This window comes from Leucopleurus acutus, assembly GCF_964270905.1.
Source record: "Leucopleurus acutus genome assembly, chromosome: 3".
In the NCBI taxonomy this organism is placed as follows: Eukaryota; Metazoa; Chordata; class Mammalia; order Artiodactyla; family Delphinidae; genus Leucopleurus; species Leucopleurus acutus.
Window position 1 is genome coordinate 135,591,561 of NC_139145.1, and position 21,207 is coordinate 135,612,767.

A 21,207-nucleotide genomic window follows, 5' to 3' on the forward strand; every position below is an offset into this window, starting at 1 on the left:
TTACACATGAGTCTAGTTGATTGGACCACCAAGAATTTAGTGGCAATGATTCTTCCACCTGGCTGCTGGGCCTCAGGGTGCCTGAAAAAGGTGTGTCCCAACAAGCAAAGGCATATCCCCTTCAGACAGGCAATAGTTTGACACTTAGTTTATAACTAGGTGTTACCTTACCTGGAGGGGTGAAACAAGGCTGGGGCAGGCCAAGGGAGGAGTGTCTTGGCAGAGGATGTGGTCAATGGTAGAAGCTTGTGACAGACTGACCTGAATCTTAGATGGGAAGACAGGAAGAATCTGATCCAACAGGTCAGAACTGACAACTGGTAGAAAGTGAAATTGAAGATTGGCATGCTGAAGAGATTTCCCTGAGGTCACTGACTAGTTGACAAAACCATGGATAAAACTGAACTTTGACCTAAAATCCAGTCACCAGACCACATCCTGCAGATACTCAACATCCTCAAAGGTCTAATCAGTCAACTTGTCTGGGCAAGGCTAATTGAAAGTTAGTCTTCTGAGAAGTCCCCCTATCCCGCCATTGAGCCCTAGATTCTAGGAGAAAAATTCCTGAGGTTATTCATCCCACTGCTTCTTGGAACACATACGTGGAAGAACATGTCTTAGTCAAGATAAATTTCCTTAGACAATTATCAAGCATTGATACTCTTCCTGACAAGGCATGTATTTCTATACTGTTGGTTAGTAACTGATACCAGCTAGTATCAGATAATATTACATCAAATTTCTCTTCATTTGTGGTTAGACTTTTGCATATTCTGAGAAGACAGGTATGAATCACAGGTATTCAGCTATCTAACAAGTTCCCAGTATTTGCCAATCTCTGTAGTAACTTGAAGTTTTCCCAGTTGGCTTAGAGCCAATGGGCCCTGTAGGCAGTATAAGGTGCTTATGGAAACCCAGTGTGTGCAGATTACTTCCGGGGTCGTTGAACCTCAGGGATGATAAATGCTTTATGGAGTAAAGAATGCTAAGAAGATGTTTAGTCCTCTCCTCCACGACTCTAGCTGCCCCCCAGATGTAAATCTTACTCAGTATTTTAATTGAACTTGTTAACCCCTTATTAAGGTTGTGACTTATGGAGTGAGAATTCGCTTTTTCAGAGAGTTTATAATTTTCCCTTCAGAAACAGAAGTCTAATGACATAATCATTGAAGAGGATTTTTCTAGAATGGAAAGTGGGAAGTCTCATTTTCAGTACAAGGGGAGAGTTAAATGCTGCATGTAGCAGAGTGACAATCCCATCTATCATTTTGACTCATTACATGATGTTGTATGAGCTCTTTTACTCCTTTCCCTGGTCTCTGATAAACCTTAGGAAAAGCCTGTTATAGAGTCCAGGCTTCATGAAGCTACATTTGTTAAGTATCTCCTAACAGCAGGAAATTTATTCCTCATTACACCTCTGTAGGATAGATATTTTCACTGCCATTTTACCACAAAAACTAAGCCTGAGAGATGTTAAATAATTTTCTAAGATCACACAGTTATCAAGAGGCAGTGTTAGGCCTTGAATCTTACCTGTGTCTGCCTGGCTTCGGAACCCAAGCAGCATGACTTGTAACAGGAGGTTGGGGAAATAGATGAGTTGAAAGACCATAGTTTTTGGCTTGGCTTCACAACCAAGTGTGTGGATATATGAAATTTTATTCTTGCCAGTATCTGTCCTCATCTGTACACTGCTTGCTCTCATTTTATTCCACAGATAAATTTATGAGGGGCCTATTGATAGCTCTGGTACCAAGTTCCAACTGCAGTGAGAGACCCAAGGATGTCAAGGAAAACATCAGTTACGGAAGACAGAGATGAAGAGGTTTGACACAGGGGACACTCTCTGAAAGTGAATGTTTAGGTAACTGCCTGTCTGGCCCTTGCATTTTGTCTTCTAAACTCCTGTGTTTAGTGGTTGGGTGTAGTTCCAAAGGTTGTTCTGTCTTTCTAAAGCCTTTAGAGAATTTCCTGGCCTGCCTTGTTGTAGTCAAACAGTGGTTTAAGGTAGTGGCTAATTAAAGAACTGCTGGTGATCCCTTTTAAGGTTTTCTAAACTATTAAGTGTTCTGAGAACTAGGGTAAAATGCTCTAAAGATTTAAGATTTCACCTTTGTAGAACTATATGACCTGAAAATATAAACTTTATAAAAAAATAAATCAGAAAAGTCACTGTATAAGTTACCTTCTCTGAATAAAAGAGTATTTTCTGCTTTTCATTTTACTTGGGATGTTTTCTAGTGGATCCAAAATAGGATTTAATCTTCAAAAACTTGTTTTTCATCTAGTTTTAATGGGTCATACCTGTCTTCTACAGCATCCCACAGTGGCCAGGGTCCAATGTTGTCTGTTAGAAGATTTATGTTTTTGTCTTGGTTCTTCCATTAGTTAGCTGTGTGTCCTTGAGCAAGTCTCCTAACCTTTCTGAGTTTCATGGTCATTATTTGTAAATGAGGACATTGGGGTCTTTGACACCTTATAATCTCTGCCAGTTCTATATTCTGTGATCTTATGGTATACCATTTGGTTTCTGGTTTAAAAAAAATCCCTAAACTAATGGTTTACCTATAGAATTATAATATGTTACATTTATGATTACTATTAACAATTTCTTCTTAATTGTTTTCTAAATGCTATGATATGAATTCATGAGTCATTGGGAAGAGCTCAGGAAATAGAACCTTACATACACATTTTTATTTAATGGGAAGAGTATGTGTTTCCAAGTATTTTAATGAAGAATCAAATGTTGAACTTGTCCATTTAGCTGTTTAACTCATCCAAAGAGATACATGGGCTGTGGGAAGCTGGGAGTGACTTTAATTTTATTCAGAAACAAACATTTTATTTCATGATATTTTAGTGTTAGAATTGTAATCATGTCTTTGTTCTATTCTACTTTCCTTTCTGGCCAAATAAGCAGATATGTTGTTTTACATAATAAGCGTGTTGATGGTTTTTGAAAGGAAAACAATCTGATTTTTGAGTAGATTGTTTTTTATGGGTCAGCACTTTTGTGACTGTAACAGACTGTGACTGATTAAGACAAATGGTTGTTGGATGACTTGAAGGAAGGAGAGGTTCATTCAATGAGCAACTAGAGAGGGTAATAATTCTGGCTTTTGAGAGCAGCCAGGAGTCTCTAGCCATCGAACACAAATTCCAGCTATAGACACCAAGGCTTGGCAATATCAAGTCTCATTTGGAAAACTTTTTTCTTACACTGGGACATGTCAGATTCCCAGTTGAAAAGGAGGTATACTGAAGATACCCTAATTAAAGATAATTCTGATAAGACTAAAGAGACATGATAACTAAATGCAAGGAATGGTCTTAGATTGAATTCTGGACTGAAAAAAATTGTGTAAAGAATGTCACTGGGACAAATGGCAAAAGGGGAATTTTGACTCTGGATTAGAAAATAAAATGATAACTAAATTCTGATTTTAGTTATCATACTGTGGTTATGTCAGAGAATGCTTTTGTTCTTAGGAAGTATAGATGGAAGTATTTAGGAGGAAAGGGGCAACTTATTGTTAAACTGTTCATAAAGAATAATATACACACATAGGATAGTAACTGATAAAGCAATTTTGCTTGCAACTTCTTTTGTAAGTTTGAAAGTAAAATGTTACCATAAAGAGAAAAAACTTGTCTGATTTTGCAGAATTGGGGAAATGTTAACAAATTCATCACATTCCCTTTGGCCAGGACCAGCAAGCTGGTGAACTTCTAAACTTAGAAATTCAAGGATTTAGATGAAAATAAAAGCCTTAAGCTTATTGGTACCATGAAACCGTAAGCCTTGCCCTCTCTCCTTACTTAACATCGCAACCTGTTCTTTTGTATCATTATCCTTTGTCCTGGATCAGTCTGGGTAAGAGCTTGAGTTAATCAGTTCCACTCTTTCAGAAAGTCTTTCTAATACCTTGACCTAAGTCAGAAGAAATATGTGTAAAATCTCCCCAGGAACTGGGAAGACTTCAGTATTTTTCAAGCTAGTGGGCCTTTTTTGTTGTAAGCCAAGGACTGTAGATTATATTTCACATCTCTCTCACCCAGCTTAGTCTCTTCTCCCTTTTCTCACTATAAAGGAAAAACCCCTGAAATCCTGGCTTTTGTGAAGCCATTCGTGTGTGTGTGTATGGTGGTGCAGTTTCAGCCACCCCAATCACCAGGAACAATAACGCACAATTAATATTGTGCAACAGTCTGTTGCCCTCTTAAGGGTCAAATTAAAATTGACACATCTAATCATGTTTTCACTAAGACTCATGCAAGTTGCTGGGAGAAGGCATCGGTGGGCTATAGAAAGAGGGCAACCCGTTAGGGTCTTTTATTTTAATGGGAGTATTTGTTTTTACATGTGGCTTTTCATTGCTCCTGGAGTATTAACAACATAATGCTGAAGATACCAGGCTCATATTTGCAATTCCCACCCAAAGAGCTACCTTTGATCTCATCTGGAGTTCATATTCTGGGAGTCTTGGGGAATAAAAGTCTTTTCTTGCTACTTCATGGCTGTAAAAGCATGTCTGATTTGGGGGCTTCACATAAGCTGTCTGTGAAGTAGAGGCTGCTTTGAAAGAATCTGGTCAGCTGTAACATTCCTGGAGGAGCAGGGTGTTCAGAGAACGCGATTATTCTTCGAAACAAAGATCCTCATCAGAGTTGTGAGGCCGAAGGAGGTTAGAAGGATACTTTTGCCTTCAGGGTGTCCCATCTCAGCCTCTGGGTACTAGTCTGGGCAGGTAACTAGTCTGAGCAGGCTGTGCTTTAGTTGACACCTTCAGGATGAACAGACAGGGAGAAACTTGTAGTCATTTTTCTTGGCAGAAGCCACAACCCAGCCCAAGTTAATTATGTCTGAGGAGAAGAATAGTGTCTGGGCATCTGCAATTTTCAATTTGGTACCTCATTTTCCAGTGCCAAGTATTCTATCAAGCCATTCACATGTGTCTTCACAAAGTCCCTTCCTGGTTTCACATCAGACAATGGGAACTCTGAGTTTAGAAACTTCTCTGTAATTGTCACTGTTTACTGAGAACTTCATATGTGCCAGAGCTGGTTAAATAGCTCTACATACATCCTGTCTTTTAATCTTGATAACAACCCTTTGAAGGAGGTATTATTATTGCTCCCACTTAGTAGTTGAGAAAACTGAAGCTTAGAGAATATCTTGCCTCAAATCACATGACTGTATATTGTGGAACTGGTGCTTCACATCAAGCCTGCCAGATTGAAACACTCAAGATTTATATAAAGTTCTGTCTAGGAATAAATGTTTCTTCTCTTAACATACCTATGAATTAGAGGGTGGGCATTATTGGGTCTGATTTTGTAGCCAGACCTAACTTAGGGGTTTTTCCCAGAACTATAGATTTGTTAGAGCTAAACACAGAACTGCTCCTCTCTATATTATTTAAATCTGTTCCTTTTCCTAATAATAAATGTCACTGGCAGTGTATTGTCTTTAGAAAGGCTCTGACTTAAGGATTAGGAAAGGCTGATAAAATTACCTTCAAAAGTGTATAACTTGCTGCTCAACTGACTCCTTCCCCACAAACCGTAAATATGCAAGTCTCTCATCTAAAAACAAAATAAAACAAACAAAACAAGAAAGCAAACAAAAATCACCTCTCTCAATCCTGCATCCTTCTCTATCTACAGTCCTATCTGTCTCTTTCTCTTAGCAGTCAAGTTTCTTGGGAAAAAAGTGTTGACAGTTACAGTTTCCATTTTTTGGCATTCTGCTCATTCTTAAACCTACTGCAATCTGTCTCCTACACACATCTCCACATTGCACTAACACTTTTCTGGAAAGGGCATCAATTTCCCCAATGTCAAAGTCAATGTATCCTCCCGCCTCCAATATTTTTTATAAAATTTTCAATCATTCAGAAAAATTAAAAGAACTATACAGGGGATAGTTCTAGCCATATATCTAACCTCTAAATTCTAAAAATGTTTTACTGTATTTTCTTTATCTATCTGTCCTTCCATCCATCCATCAATCCATCCAGTTCAAAGTAAGTTGCAAGCTTCAGTGTACTTCACTTCTAAGAGTGCATGTCATTGACTAGAGTTCAATGCATTCTTTTTAATATTCTTCTTTCCTGACTTTAACTTCTCATGGTATCTTGTCACATCTCTGTGCTGAAACTCCCAAATCCAGGCTTAACCATTTCTGACACTGGTATCCAATTATCTAATGAACAGTCAGATATCAGAGTCTTCTTATAATTCTCTTTTGCTTGACACTATTTCTTCTTTCTCTCTTTGGCCTTTCCCTTTCAATATATTTTCTGTCCCTTTTTCTCTCACCCACTCCTCAAACATTGTGTGTTTGATCTCTCTGACTTGGCTATTCTCTCATATCTCCATCATTTCCCTGTATCTTAGGTTTTGTTCCCTGTGAAACAGATTATAAGATAGAGGTTTGTATGTAGGAAGTTGGTTGGGGGAGTGCTCTTAGGAACAATACAAAGTGAAGGAAGCAGGATGCCATTATTACAGAGGGCACAGCTGCCTCCAAGTAGAGCTCTGGAATTTGCACAGCTCTTTAAAACTGTCCCAAATCAAGGCAAGGTGGCTAGGCCTTTTATCCTTGTATCAAGCAGTGATTAGAAATCCACTGTTCACCTTGGGCCTTTTTGATGAGGCTTCTGTGGTGTTATGCTAAACTAAAACCCAGAGTTTGGGAAATCACTGCTATGAGTTGTTATGTACTATGGCTTGCCCTGGTTAGAGACTGCACCATCTCTGAAAATTACTGTTTGCTCAAGGAAACCTGTGTGTGTGTGTGTGTGTGTGTGTGTGTGTGTGTGTATTCAAAGTTACCAATGAGAAACTAAAGGATTTAAGAAGAAAATGAGGAGGACATATCTTTATTACCCACTACCAGAGAGACCCTGAAGTGGGCCTAGACTGGGAAATAGGTATGTCACATATGGCATTGTAGGCTGTGTACTGCAAAACTCCAGGGATTGCCTTTCATCTGGTAACTAAACCTGTTACTGTCCCATTCAACTGATCTGTCTTCCTCAATTATTTTATGAGACAAATTCACACTCTTGAATTTTATATTTTACTTCCCCTCATTTTTATCCTTACTGATTTTTTGTCTACTTGTTCTATCAATTATTGAGAAAAGGTATGTTGAAACCTCTGACTATAATTGTGGATTGTCTGTTTCTTCTTTTAAGTTCTATTGGTTTTTGCTCCACGTATCTTCAAACACTGTTTTTAAGAGGCTTATATATTTATGATTAATATGGCCTCTTGACTCCTTTATCATTATTAAATGTTCCTATTTATCCCTGATATTTCCTGTTCTGAAGTTTACTTTCTCTGATATTAATAGAACCACTTCAGCTTTCTTATGATTTCTGTTTGCATAATATATATTTTTCCATCCTTTTCTTTTTAACCTATCTGAGTCTTTTATTTAAAGTGAGTTTTGTGGAAACAGCATATCATTGGGTTTTACCTTTATGACCCAATCTGATGATCTATGCCTTTTAATTGGAATGTTTAGGCCATTTACATTTAATCTGGTTGTTGTAGTTTGGTTTAAATTTATCACCTTGTAATTCGTTTTTTATTTATCCTGTATCTCCTTTGTTCCCTGTTCCCTTTTTTTCTTTCTTTCTTTTTAATTTTAAACATCTTTATTGGAGTATAATTGCTTTACAGTGGTGTGTTAGTTTCTGCTTTATAACAAAGTGAGTCAGCTATACTATAGTTGCCTTCTTTCTTTAATTGACTATTTTGTATGATTGCATTTTTCTACCATTGATTTATTGATAATAACTCTTTGTTTCATATTTTTGGCAGTTGCAGTAGAATTTATAGTACACATTTTTAACTTATCACAGTTTACCTTCAAATAATATTATACCACTTCATGTTTAGTGCAAGAATCTTACATTTTCACCTCCCATCCTTTGTGGTATTCTATATATAAAACCTACAATACACTGTTATCATTATTGCTCTAACTTTTATTTTTTTAAAAGATAAAAAATTTCTTTATATTTACTCTCACATTTACTATTCCTGGTGCTCTTTATTCCTTTGTGTAAATCCAAATTTCCATCTGGTATCATTTTCCTTCTGCTGGAAGAACTTCCTGTAGTACGGCTCTGTTGGTGATGAATTCTCTCAGCTTTTGTTTGTCCCAACAATCTTTATTTTGCCTTCATTCTTGAAAAATATTTTCACTGGATGTAGAATTCTACGTTGACACTTGTTTTCTTCCATCACTTTAAAGATGTCATATCATGAAAAGCAAGCCCTGGAGTTTTGTGTTACACAGCCTGCATCACCATATGTGGCAATCCCGTGTCCCAATCCAGGCACACTTCAGGGCCTCTCTGCTAGTGTGTGATAAAGATATGTCTTCCTCCCCCAGTTCTTCTTGAATTCTTCTTGTTTGCAACTTGGGATAGAACACACACACACACACACACACACACACACACATTTCCTTGATCAAATCATAATTCTCAGAGATGGTATACTCTAATTCACTATTGAAACAGAGAAAGATTTTCCTCAAGTCAATGTTATCTGCCTGTAGGACTTTATGTAATCATGAAGAGAACATTCACGTCCCCTTTTCTAAAGTTTGGATTCCATATACTATGTGTCTTGCCTTGCACAAGATATTAGGTTAATGGTATGAATGGGTAACAGGGTTATCTTCTGACATCCTCTTTTGCTTATACAAAGAATTGGCAAAACGTTTGAAGTGGTAGTTTCTTCTTAAATTGGGCCATATCAAGTTTTTAATCTGTTCCTAATCAGAGGAGATGTGACTGTATGTTTGTTTTTCACTTTCAGTTATACTTATATCGTTCCTCTCTTAAAGATGAGACTGATTATTTTCTCCTTTGGGATCTCATTGTATCCTGAAGATTAGTCATAACACCTGTAACATTTCACTGCATTTATTTATTTACATATCACTTTTTATTCTATATATCTTTAGAAGACAAAAATCAGTAATTTGTTTTTGTTTCTAGAATATTGCATAATACATGAGACATAATCTAAGAAATATTTGTTGATTGAATTAATGAATGAATGAAGCCCTGTGTAATTATTTTGGTGCTATTGCCTAAATCATGATATTAATCGAGGATGTATGTTGGTCATTATTGTTCAAAGAGTTTTGATTTTAGCACTATCAGCATGATTTTGTAATATGTATAGTCAGTCAGTTTTGTGAAAACAATATGAAAATTACAGCAAGGAGTATGTTTGGTGAAATAAACCTGTAATCTTCGTGAATATCTTTCAGTGTAGTCAAAACACTTGGAGAAGTTAGTAGTTGCTTTTTTTTTTGTATTCAGTTTTTATTTTTTTTAAACACCTTTATTGGAGTATAATTGCTTTACAATGGTGTGTTAGTTTCTGCTTTATAACAAAGTGAATCAGTTATACATATACATATGTTCCCATATCTGTTCCCTCTTACGTCTCCCTCCCTCCCACACTCCCTATCCCACCCCTCTAGGTGGTCACGAAGCACCGAGCTGATCTCCCTGTGCAATGCGGCTGCTTCCCACTAGCTATCTATTTTATGTTTGGTAGTGTATATATGTCCATGCCACTCTCTGGACAGCTACATGTAAAAGAATAGTAGTTGCTTTTTGAGGATGTCTGCTGGTGAAAAAAATGAAAGATCTAGTAGGACCTAGATGGAGAAGTGGTTTGAAGGGGTTAAATTCTTTATTATATGAGGCCAAGCCATGATATAAAAATGTACAAAAAGGGATTGGAAACATGGCAGTGGTGTAGATCCTTTGAGAATTCAGGCCTGTTCATTTAGACCTCTCCAGATTGGCGCCAGAGGGGCCAGAAAATTAGGGCAGAAGAGTCTCTGCTATCTCAACTTTTTTGCCTGGAGTCCAAGTAGAATGCTTTGGCAGAACCCTAGAGACCAGTAGTTTGTCCAATCTAAATATATTGAAAGTTACCCTTAGGAATGAACAGTAGCTTACTGATTCTTGATACAGTCCGCAGAAAGTTTAATTTGTTTATTTTATAAGGTGGTCAAACATCCATCCACAGTTTCCAGAGTTAATATCACAACAGCAACACAATAGGACTCATGTATACAAAACTATTTGGAAAAGAGAAAAGGAAACAGAATATTGCTTTATGCATGTTACCAATGGACTCCTGGGAGGACATTTATTAGAGGTAAACAGGGATGTTCAGAATTTTGTGTAACTTAGTTTGGGAGCTGTTTGTACTGAGAGAACCTTGGCAAGGACTACGAACTGTGGACTCTGACTTTATTTTTCAGAAAAGGAACAGTCTTGCATGTTAAGAGGACAACAGAATTAACACTAATCTGCCCACTTTTTGGGTCACATCTGTGCTGCAGATTTGGCTGTAAGTGGAGTGGTTGCATTTCCTAGTCCTAGATCTGAGGAAACATGTTCATGAGTTATTATGATTATAAATACAGCCTATGAAAATGCATACATGTGTGTTCAAACACAAGCATAGATGCCCTCACATGTACCACCTCATAAATGGTGCTACAGTTGTAACATAAACTATAATATATCTTATTCGTTGCTATTTACGTATATGTTTTTTCCTCCAACAAGTGACTGAAATTTAGAAGTTATTTGTAAGTTAGTTATAGCTAGAACCATAAACTCAGAAACTTTCAGGACAGAGTGTATTTTATTTATTTATTTTCTCTTTAACAGATTTTTTTTTTTTGGTCCAGATTTTCTTTTATTTATTTCTTTATACAGCAGGTTCTTATTAGTTATGCATTTTATACACATTGGTGTATATATGTTAATCCCAATCTCCCAATTCATCACCCCACCCCCCGCCACTTTCCCCCCTTGGTATCCATACGTTTGTTCTCTACATCTGTGTCTCCATGTCTGCACTGCAAACCGGTTCATCTGTACAATTTTTCTAGGTTCCACATATATGTGTTACTATAAGATATTTGTTTTACTCTTTCTGACTTACTTTACTCTGTATGACAGGCTCTAGATGCATCTACGTCTCTACAAATGACCCAATTTCGTTCATTTTTATGGCTGAGTAATACTCCATTGTATATATGTACTACATCTTCTTTATCCATTCGTCTGTCAATGGGCATTTAGGTTGCTTCCATGACCTGGCTATTGTGAATAGTGTGGCAGTGAACACTGGGGCTCATGTGTCTTTTTGAATGATGGTTTTCTCTGGGTATATGCCCAGTACTGGGATTGCTGGGTCATATGGTAATTCTATTTTTAGTTTTTTAAGGAACCTCCATACTGTTCTCTGTAGTGGCTGTATCAAATTACATTCCAACCAACAGTGCAGGAGGGTTCCCTTTTCTCCACACCCTCTCCAGCATTTGTTGTTTGTAGATTTTCTGATGATGCCCATTCTGACTGGTGTGAGGGGATACCTCATTGTAGTTTTGATTTGCATTTCTCTAATAATTAGTGATGTTGAGCAGCTTTTCATATGCTTCTTGGCCATCTGTATGTCTTCTTTGGGGAAACGTCTATTTAGGTCTTCTCCCCATTTTTGGATTGGGTTGTTTCTTTTTTTTAATATTGAGCTGTGTGAGCTGTTTATATATTTTGGAGATTACTCCTTTGTCCGTTGATTCATTTGCAAATACTTTCTCTCATTCTGAGGGTTGTCTTTTCGTCTTGTTTATGGTTTCTTTTGCTGTGCAAAAGCTTCGAAGTTTCATTAGGTCCCATTTGTTTATTTTTGTTTTTATTTCCATTACTCTAGGAGGTGGATCAAAAAAGATCTTGCTGTGATTTATGTCAAAGAGTGTTCTTCCTATGTTTTCCTCTAAGAGTTTTATAGTGTCCGGTCTTACATTTAGGTCTCTAATCCATTTTGAGTTTATTTTTGTGTATGGTGTTAGGGAGGAGTGTTCTAATTTCATTCTTTTACATGTAGCTGTCCAGTTTTCCCAGCACCACTTATTGAAGAGACTGTCTTTACTCCATTGTATATCCTTGCCTCCTTTGTCATAGATTAGTTGACCATAGGTGCGTGGGTTTATCTCTGGGCTTTCTGTCTTGTTCCATTGATCTATATTTCTGTTTTTGTGCCAGTACCATGCTGACTTGATTACTGTAGCTCTGTAGTATGGTCTGAAGTCAGGGAGTCCGATTACTCCAGCTCTGTTTTTTTCCTTCAAGACTGCTTTGTCTATCCAGGGTCCTTTGTGTCTCCATACAAATTTTAAGACTTTTTCTTCTAGTTCTGTAAAAAATGCCATTGGTAATTTGATAGGGATTGCATTGAATCTGTAGATTGCTTTGGGTAGTATAGTCATTTTCACAATATTGATTCTTCCAATCCAAGAACATGGTATATCTCTCCACCTGTTTGTATCATCTTTAATTTCTCTCATCAGTGTCTTATAGTCTTCTGCAAACAGGTCTTTTGTCTCCTTAGGTAGGTTTATTCCTAGGTATTTTATTGTTTTTGTTGCAGTGATAAATGGGAGTGTTTCCTTAATTTTCCTTTCAGATTTTTCATCATTAGTGTATAGGAATGCAAGAGATTTCTGTGCCTTAATTTTGTATCCTGCAACTTTACCAAATTCATTGATTAGCTCTACTAGTTTTCTGGTGGCATCTTTAGGATTCTCTATGTATAGTATCATGTCATCTGCAGACAGTGACAGTTTTACTACTTCTTTTCTAATTTGGATTCCTTTTATTTCTTTTTCTTCTCTGGTTGCTATTGAATAACGAGGACTTCTAAAACTCTGTTGAATAATAGGGGCGAGAGTGGACATCCTTGCCTTGTTCCTGATCTTAGAGGAAATGCTTTCAGTTTTTCACCATTGAGAATGATGTTTGCTGTGGGTTTGTCGTATATGGCCTTTATTATGTTGAGGTAGGTTCCCTCTATGCCTACTTTCTGGAGAGTTTTTATCATAAATGGGTGTTGAATTTTGTCAATAGCTTTTTCTGCATCTATTGAAATGATCATGTGGTTTTTATTCTTCAATTTGTTAATATGGGGTGTCACATTGATTGATTTGTGTTTCTTGAAGAACCCTTGCATCCCTGGGATAAATCCCACTTGATCATGGTGTTTGATCCTTTTAATGTGTTGTTGGATTCTGTTTGCAAGTATTTTGTTGAGGATTTTTGCATCTATATTCATCAGTGATATTGGTCTGTAATTTTCTTTTTGTGTAGTATCTTTGTCTGGTTTTGGTATCAGGGTGATGGTGGCCTCATAGTATGAGTTTGGGAGTGTTTCTTCCTCTGCAATTTTTTGGAAGAGTTTGTGAAGGATGGGTGTTAGCTCTTCTCTAAATGTTTGATAGAATTTGCCTGTGAAGCCATCTGGTCCTGAACTTCTGTTTGTTGGAAGATTTTACATCAGAGTTTCAATTTCATTACTTGTGATTGGTCTGTTCATATTTTCTATTTCTTCCTGGTTCAGTCTTGAAAGGTTATACGTCTCTAAGAATTTGTCCATTTCTTCCAGGTTGTCCATTTTATTGGCATGGAGTTGCTTATAGTAGTCTCTTAGGATGCTTTGTATTTCTGCAGTGTCTGTTGTAACTTCTTTTTCATTTCTAATTTTATTGATTTGAGTCCTCTCCCTCTTCTTCGTGATGAGTCTGGCTAATGGTTTATCGATTTTGTTTATCTTCTCAAAGAACCAGCTTTTAGTTTTATTGATCTTTGCTATTGTTTTCTTTGTTTCTATTTCATTTATTTCTTCTCTGATCTTTATGATTTCTTTCCTTCTGCTAACTTTGGGTTTTGTTCTTCTTTCTCTAGTTCCTTTAGGTGTAAGGTTAGATTGTTTATTTGAGATTTTTCTTGTTTCTTGAGGTAGGCATCTATAGCTATAAACTTCCCTCTTAAAGCTGCTTTTGCTGCATCCCACAGGTTTTGGATTGTCGTGTTTTTATTGTCATTTGCTCTAGGTATTTTTTTATTTCCTCTTTGATTTCTTCAGTGATCTCTTGGTTACTTAGTAAAGTACTGTTTAGCCTCATGTTTTTGTGTTTTGTATGTTTTTTTTCCCTGTAATTGATTTCTAATCCCATAGCGTTGTGGTCAGAATAGGTGCTTGATATTATTTCAATTTTCTTAAATTTACTGAGGCTTGATTTGTGACCCAAGTTGTGATCTGTCCTGTAGAATGTTCCTTGTGCACTTGAGAAGAAAGTGTAATCTGCTGTTTTCGGATGGAATGTCCTATAAATATCAATTAAATCTATCTGGTCTATTGTGTCTTTTAAAACTTGTGTTTCCTTATTAATTTTCTGCTTGGATGATCTGTCCATTGGTGTAAGTGAGGTGTTAATGTCCCCCACTATTATTGTGTTACTGCCAATTTCCTCTTTTATAGCTGTTAGCAGTTGCCTTATGTATTGAGGTGCTCCTATGTTGGGTGCATATGTATTTACAATTGTTATATCTTCTTCCTGGGTTGATCACTTGATCATTATGTAGAGTCCTTCCTTGTCTCTTATGACAGTTTTTATTTTAAAGTCTCTTTTGTCTGATATGAGTATTGCTACTGAAGCTTTCTTTTGATTTCCATTTTCATGGAGTATCTTTTTCTATCCCCTCACTTTCAGTCTGTATGTGTCCCTAGGTCTGAAGTGGGTTTCTTATAGACAATATACATATGGGTCTTGTTTTTGTATCCATTTAGCCAGTCTATGTCTTTTGGTTGGAGCTCATAATCCATTTACATTGAAGGTAATTATTGATACGTATATTCCTATTACCATTTTCTTAATTGTTGTTTGTTTGTTTTTGTAGGTCTTTTTCTTCTCTTGTGTTTCCTGCCTAGAAAAGTTCTTTTAGCATTTGTTGCGAAGCTGATCTGATGGTGCTGACTTCTCTTAGCTTTTACTTTTCTGTAAAGCTTTTGATTTCTCGATTGAATCTGAATGAGATCCTTGCCGGGTAGAGTAATCTTCGTTGTAGTTTCTTCCCTTTCATCACTTTAAGTATATCATGCCACTCCCTTCTGGCTTGTAGAGTTTCTGCCTAGAAATCAGCTCTTAACCTTATGGGAGTTCCCTTGTATGTTATTTGTCGTTTTTCCCTTGCTGCTTTCAATAATTTTTCTTTGTGTTTAATTGCCAATTTGATTACTATGTGTCTCAGCGTGTTTCTCCTTAGGTTCATCCTGCCTGGGACTCTGTGTGCTTCCTGGACTTGGGTGGCTATTTCCTTTCCCATGTTAGGGAAGTTTTCGACTCTAATCTCTTCAGATATTTTCTGGGGTCCTTTCTCTCTCTCTTCTTCTTCTGGGAACCCTATAATGTGAATGTTGTTGCGTTTAATGTTGTCCCAGAGGTCTCTTAGGCTGTCTTCATTTCTTCTCATTCTTTTTTCTTTATTCTGTTCCACAGCAGTGAATTCCACCATTCTGTCTTCCAGGTCACTTATCCATTCTTCTGCCTCAGTTATTCTGCTGTTGATTCCTTCTAGTGTATTTTTCATTTCAGTTATTGTATTGTTCAACTCTGTTTGTTTGTTCTTTAATTCTTCTAGATATTTGTTAAACATTTCTTGCATCTTCTTGATCTTTGCCTCCGTTGTTTTTCCGAGGTCCTAGATCATCTTCACTATCATTATTCTGAATTCTTTTTCTGCAAGGTTGCCTATCTCCCTTTCATTAAGCTGTTCTTCTGACTTGTTCTTCTATCTTGTTCCTTCATCTGGTACATAGCCCTCTGTCTTTTCATCTTGTCTATCTTTCTGTGAATGTGGTTTTTGTTCCACAGGCTTCAGGATTGTAGTTCTTCTTGCTTCTGCTGTGTGCCCTCTGGTGGATGAGGCTATCTAAGAGGCTTGTGCAAGTTTCCTGATGGGAGGGACTGGTGGTGGGCAGAGCTGGCTGTTGCTCTGGTGAGCAGAGCTCAGTAAAACTTTAATCCGCTTCTCTGCTGATGGGTGGGACTGGGTTCCCTCCCTGTTGGGTGTTTGGCCTGAGGCAACCCAACACTTGAGGCTACCTGTGCTCTTTGTTGGGGCTAATCGTGGACTGTGGGAGGGCTCATGCCAAGAAGTACTCCCAGAACTCCTGCTGCCGGTGACTTGTCCTCACAGTGAGCCACAGCCATCCCCCACCTCTGCAGGAGACCCTCCAACACTAGCAGGTAGGTCTGGTTCAGTCTCCTATGGGGTCACTGGTCCTTCCCCTCGATCCCGATGCCCGCACAGTACTTTGTGTGTGCCCTCCAAGAGTGGATTCTCTGTTTCCCCCAGTCCTCTCGAAGTCTTGTAATCAAATCCCGCTAGCCTTCAAAGTCTGATTCTCTAGGAATTCCTCCTCCCGTTGCCAGACCCCCTGGTTGGGAAGCCTGACATGGAGCTCAGAACCTTCAGTCCAGTGGGTGGACTTCTGTGGTATAAGTGTTCTCTAGTTTGTGAGTCACCTACCCAGCAGTTATTGGATTTGATTTTATTGTGATTGCGCTCCTCCTACCGTCTCATTTGGCTTCTCCTTTGTCTTTAGATGTGGGGTATCTTATTTGGTGAGTTCCAGTGTCTTCCTGTCGATGATTGTTCAGCAGTTAGCTGTGATTCTGGTGTTCTCACAAGAGGAATCGAGAGCACGTCCTTCTAGTCAGCCATCTTGAACCAATCCCCAACAGAGTGTGTTTTAATTTGATGACCCTAACTTTTGGTGTATGTGCTTTTGTTTGCTATATTTCAGTCCTGTGTGCAAACAAATCAGTTTGTGCAGGATTGTGTCAGGTTGTGTGGGACACGTGCAGCTGATAGACTTCTTCAGACATGATTTATAGGGCAGTAGTGGCCTCTTTAGCATGTGATGTAAGATCTGAGCCTTCAATTGAGATGTCTCAATGATGGTTCTCAGTGTGTTCTGTCTTGGAGGCTTGCAGTTGTGCTCATCACATCAGAGTGTATTGCAGTTTTGGATCTTCAAGATGGAGCATAGCTCATGCCCAAATAGGAATTATTCTTGCAATTTTATTTTAATACATTTTAAGTCCAGAAATCCAGTTCCCCTTTTATCTGTTTCTAAGAGACTAAATAACATGGCCATGACTGTCTTGAAAATTTTGCATAGTGATTTAAAGCATGTTCTCTGGAGTTAGCTTGATTTTGTCAGCTGGTACTACTACTTACAAGGTCTCTATTTCCTTATTAGTGTTATGTGGTTATTAATGACATCCAGATTATAAGGTTGTTTTGAGGATCCTGTAAAGTGCCTCTCACAGTGCTTGGTATCTGGTAAGTGCTCAGTAAACGTAAGCTATCCTTATTAAAACAATTATTATTATAGTTCTACTAGAAGCAGGGTTTAAGTAATATCTGTCATCTATTTACTGAGAAAGGTCTCTTGATGTACTGGTAAATGTCTAGCTTCATGGAAGATCAGGTAAATGTAAATTTCAGTGTTATGTACATCACAGACACAGGGAAAGAAGCCAAGTACGGCCATAAATTTCACTAGGGCTTTATTTTTTTAAAGCATAATGGTATGAGAAAGCTAAGTCAAATAAAAAGCATTATGAAATCAGCACTATTTTAATATCACATTAGCAATTACATGGGATTATCCTAGAGTGATTTCCAAATGACTTATTCTATAACCCAAACCAGTGCATTTTGTACACACATACACAAGCATACACTTGCGCGTGAGCATGTAGCATCCAGTCATTGATTTAGGAACAAAGACTCCCCGAGGGAGTTTCAAAAACTCTGCTATGTCCCAGCATGCTATTCTATATTTTATGTCCATTTCTGAGTCAGCAGAAACATGTGTAAAATCATATAAAGTCTGATAACTCCCCTGCTATCCTATGAAGCCAGAACCCACATATGGGGGTGGTGTGAATTACTTATCCTCTCCTAGGTCTGGAACATGTCATTACCACAAAATTCATTCCCTATGCAATCATCAGGGTCGACGGTAATATAAGAACAGTTGGGGCATGAAACCACAGTAGATTGTCAGGATTGTCTAGCATATGGTGGATCAGAAACAGAGGTATTGCCTTCTGATCTCTGGGGAAGTAATATTGTACTGTAGGCTGGGCAACAGGCCACTAACGTCGGGGCTGAAAATTCTAATCATTCTTTTGTCACTAACCTGTGGTGTCATCTGCAGCTAGTTACTTGGTTTCTTTATATGTAGATGAGCATACACTGAGAGTCCTATCTGTATGGTTGCAAATAGTCTTCAGACTAAGCATTAAAGCAAAATTAGGAAGTCTCATTCCACAGTCCTTGGGTTGTAAGGGACAGATCAACAAACCATTCTAGTAAGGAGCAAAGGCTCTTCAGTCCCACTTTCTCTACTAAAATGTTGTGAGAGGATGATAATATAAACCAGCTGTTCAACTCTCTTTATTCTGTGGAGTGGCATTCCTGCAGATTTATCTACTTGGTATGGATTCTGTGGTCCTTTTCAGTGGCTCTCAGTTTCCTCAGGGTATTGCAGAATAATGGGAAGGAATCAGCATAATACAGTAGGAAAGAACTTGGGCTTTGGAGACAGATGGTCAAGCGTTTGAATCCCAGTTCTGCCGTTTACCATTGCCTGACCTTGAGCAAGTCACCTGACCTTTTTCAACTGTCTGCTTATCTATAAAATGGTAAAAATAATTGAACCTTCCTCATGCTGTGGTTATGTGGGTACAGAAAATCCTTGATATATTGCTTGGTTCATAGTTAACTGTTAATAAATGTAAGGTGATGATATTGTTATGCATTTAAATGGATGAGGTAGTTACCATTTTAGACTATGAAACTATAGCTCAGACTTCATAGGTATTAATCCCAAGGAGATTCTGAGGATTATCTGCCAGGAGGATTTCATGAGCCTGGGAAAACAGTGAGATCTTGAGGTTGGTGGATGATCAGTTAGTGTCAGCAATATGAGGTGTTGCAGGAAATCTTCAATCCTGAAACAGTTTAATAATATTTTATTCCCAAAGGTTGCTGCAAAACATAAATGAGATAGGGTATACAAAGTACCAAGCACAGTGCTTTGTATGCAGCAGGCAGTTAAAGACATTTTCCTTCTTCTCTTATTTCTTGGTAATAGTCGCCTTGGACCTGCAGCTTGGGTTTGTCTCAGGGTAGCTGGGGCCACTGTAGTAGCTGGCTCTATCTCAGGGGTTCACAGCAGGTGCTTGGGCCCAAAATGGACTCCACCTGGAGGACTCCTAGAATACTGGATTGGTTACAAGACTGCTTCAGAGAGAGGGATCCTTTGAGAGGAAGGCAGTATGATATATGAGAAAGAGCCTAAGGAAAACTAATCTGAACTGTTGTGTTCTAATCTTATTTCCACCACGTACTGGCTTTGTGACCTGAGTGTTTTACCAATAATCTCCTAAATGTTGTTTTTCCATCATTAAAATGGAGGGAATACTCTAGGCCATAGAGTCTATGGTGATACTATAAAAACCAAATGTGAAAATGAGACTTAATGAGAATGCTTTGAAGATGAATACATACAAATAAATGGAAGATGGGAAGTAAGTATGTTGTAATCAGCTGGAGCCCCTCAAGCAGTACAAAGCTAGATCTTGATCAGGTTGTTGGAAGTGGTTGTGGATAACGTCTAGCTCAAGGTTGTTCCTCCTGAAACCTCTACCTGCACTTCTCATATGGGTCTAAGCTCGTGAAAGTAGCTCAGCTCAAATGCCATCTCCTCCATTAAGTCTCCTTTGATTCCCTGCCCCCACCGCCTCAATGCTGAAAATAATTGCTAAGATTTCTAAACATCTATACTCCCTTATCTGTGTTAGCACTGTCCAACAGAAATATAATGTGAGCTACATAAGTAATTTTCCATTTTCTGGTAGCCACATTAAAATGTTGAAGAGAAACAGATCTGAGTAATTTAAATATTCTATTTAATTAAATATTTTGTTTAATTAAATATTTTATTTAATTGTAATACTTTAAATATTTTATTGATGCAAATATTATAATTTCAACATGTAATCAATATAAACTATTTAATGAGCTATTTTACATTGCTTTTTTCATATTATGTCTTCATAGTCTGATGTGTACTTTACACTTACTGCACATCTTAACTTACACAAGCCAAACTTCAAGTGCTCAATGGCCACGTGTGGTCAGTAGCTACCATATAGTCAGCACAAGTGTCTGCCTTTCATGTGACATTGAGGTGTGTCCTGTGTTTGAAGTATTTATGTAAATGCTACAGATGTGTTATTAAACTATAGACTTCTTAAGGACATGATCCTTGTATGATTTGTCTTTGTTTCCTTCACAATGCACAGCACTTCACTTTGCATGCAATAGGTACTCACTCAGTGGATTGAATGAATTAATATATTAACAGAGGAAGGTACAAACAAATGAATAAAAGAAATGGAAACCCTGAAGAGCCAGTTCTTAAAAAATCTGTGAAATATCATTTTAATTGACATAGTCATATGATCTCTTAGTACTACTCAATGCAACCAATATTTACCCAGTACCTATTCTAAGTAAGACAGCCATGTACTAAGTGCTGCAGGGTCTACCATGTTGAATAAAGATACAGTTCTTGCTCTAAGTGACCTTAGTTGCAGAGGCCCCTAAGTTGGGGATAAATTGCAATGTTCTACGTACCAGCTTTGAAAAAGGAAACATAACTCATCATGCTGTTCAGTAATCTAGGGTCTTGTACATGTAAGGAGTTGAATGTATTTGCCTAGAAATTTGCCGTTTTAACTATGCCAAAGAACTTTTATAAAAGATGTGTTTTTTTCTCATATCCTGTTATTTTAGAGGCAAATAAAATGAGGGAATATTTTAAATTCACATTACCGACTTGCAGTAAGTTATCCCTGAGGAACTTAAGAACTTGATATTATTTTGTGCTTCAGGGGAAAAAATTGACACTGAGTGCTACAAATATATCAAGAGCTAATCCAGTTCAATGGTGTGGGCATGTAAATTACCTGGGAGAGTTTCAAAATCCATGTTCTGGGGCTTCCCTGGTGGCGCAGTGGTTGAGAGTCCGCCTGCCGATGCAGGGAACGCGGGTTTGTGCCCCGGTCTGGGAAGATCCCACATGCGGCAGAGCGGCTAGGCCCGTGAGCCGTGGCCGCTGAGCCTGCGCGTCCGGAGCCTGTGCTCTGCAACGGGAGAGGCCACAACAGTGAGAGGCCCGCGTACCGCCAAAAAAAAAAAAAAAAAAAAGTGTAATGCA

General features: G+C 37.9%; 1 long non-coding RNA gene across 1 annotated transcript in view; it reads left to right on the forward strand.

Moving 5' to 3' along the window:
- Positions 1–21,207, forward strand: part of LOC309960172 — a 217,936-nt gene that overhangs the window by 120,317 nt on the left and 76,412 nt on the right. Inside the window, exon 4 of the long non-coding RNA XR_014326124.1 lies at positions 1,721–1,867. This is a non-coding gene — a long non-coding RNA (uncharacterized lncRNA). The remainder of the gene's footprint in view (positions 1–1,720; positions 1,868–21,207) is intronic.